Below are 1626 nucleotides of genomic sequence, written 5' to 3'. Positions count from 1 at the left end.
GCCTTTTTTAGTTTTGGTTGTCATCTTACATAATTAGATGCTGTAAGTTGATTTTAAAATATTTTCTTAGTATTTTGCATTTTAGCTTGAAGAAAAACCTGCGTTTTCACATAAAATGCAATGTGAAGGCAGAGTTCTGCACGGCTAGTGAAGTTTGAAGCTGAAACAAGCAAAACAAAAAGATAAAATTTGCTTAAAACAGCAGAACGAATGGTGACGACTAAAAACAGCAGCCAAAAGCTAAAAAATAAAGCATGTATGCTGATAGTTTTAAAGATCAYATTTCTTTTCAATTACCTTTAATGTGAGAAAACATAACCTTTTGGCCTTTGTGTCTGTTTTATATTGTAAACCAAAGTGAACACATTTTAGATGTTTACCTGGTTGTTTTTGATTTAAAAAGCATTTTTCTATAAGATGAAAAACACATGCATTTGTCTATGCAYTTTTCATTAGTTGTCATTGTTATTTTTAGGCTTTTATTCTGAAATAAKATACAGGAAGTGTATGTTGTCATTAGTGTAACTTGACGCTGTGAAGCAGAGACTTGCAGCAGAACAGCTGATGCCGCTTTTGACTTCCAGAGCTAAAAATAATCAACTTTGTCCGCTCCAGCTCTCACTGTATTTTGTTTCTCTTCGTCTTTTTTCTATTTTGTTTTTGTTTTAATTTTTAGCCATCAGCCGGAATGAAACGGTGTCAGTGAGGATTATTACTTTATCCCCAGGTAAGACTCTTTCTGCATAAAAACACAAACTTAGAGGTCTAATATAAATTGTCAACTAATTAAACCAATTGGACACACTTGTTGTGTACACGTTTAGTTAAGTTGATTTATAGTTTGTGTTGTTGTTGTTTTAAGGCAGTGTTATTAGACAGTCCTACATTCTGGTTTCTTGTGGTTGGACAGATTCAAAATGAAATGAAATTCTACACAAGCAAAAATGTTTTAATTGCAGTTGTTTCAAATGTTTACAGGATTTCTGTTTCTGATTTATGTTCATGAAACTATTTGGAATCTATTTTCTGTTGGTCTTTATTTAATCATATGCGTTTTATGCTCTGTATGTTCAACACTCAGCAGGAATGGTCTGATTTAGATGCACTTTGGTCCACATGCAGACGAGTGATGGTACAAACAATCAAAACAAAACAAACACATTAAAGCAAGCACCAGAAGGCCCACRAGGTGTTATCAGGCAGTTGCCAGCATGTTGAGGTTTTGTTATAGTATGACCAGATCTAAGACGTTGGATCTCGCTGACATGAGATGTTGTTTTTTTCACATGGACAATTCAAACTGGATTGCAARGGAGAAGTTTTGGTGAGATCTCAGACTGCAGCACACGTCACATGCAAATGACAAGACGTTTGCAAAGTGGATATCTGTTTTTAATTTTTCAGCTGATGTTGGAGGAAAATTGTAAACTTGTGCTGTTAACCGAGAAGTGCTTTTATTTTAAATGTGTGACGAAGAGCCCACCACTGTTTCTGACAGATGGTTAGTTGGACGACTGTGCCTACACTCCCTGGCTAAGCCTCACTTCCTCATGAAGAGCCACCTGTGTCTCCTCACTGTCTCTTATTTATTTATTTATTTATTTATTTATTTATTTATTTATTTAT

General features: G+C 34.7%; 1 protein-coding gene across 1 annotated transcript in view; it reads left to right on the top strand.

The window, feature by feature from the left end:
- Nucleotides 1–1626, top strand: part of abcc9 (ATP-binding cassette, sub-family C (CFTR/MRP), member 9) — a 72323-nt gene that overhangs the window by 1782 nt on the left and 68915 nt on the right. The window contains exon 2 of the mRNA XM_014030065.1: nucleotides 677–727. The gene's annotated coding sequence lies outside the window, so the exon portion shown is untranslated. The remainder of the gene's footprint in view (nucleotides 1–676; nucleotides 728–1626) is intronic.

The sequence above is a fragment of the Austrofundulus limnaeus genome, unplaced genomic scaffold, assembly GCF_001266775.1.
Source record: "Austrofundulus limnaeus strain Quisiro unplaced genomic scaffold, Austrofundulus_limnaeus-1.0 Scaffold994, whole genome shotgun sequence".
In the NCBI taxonomy this organism is placed as follows: domain Eukaryota; kingdom Metazoa; phylum Chordata; class Actinopteri; order Cyprinodontiformes; family Rivulidae; genus Austrofundulus; species Austrofundulus limnaeus.
The sequence above is the reverse complement of the archived record's forward strand: the minus strand, read 5'-3'. Positions and strand labels throughout refer to the sequence as shown.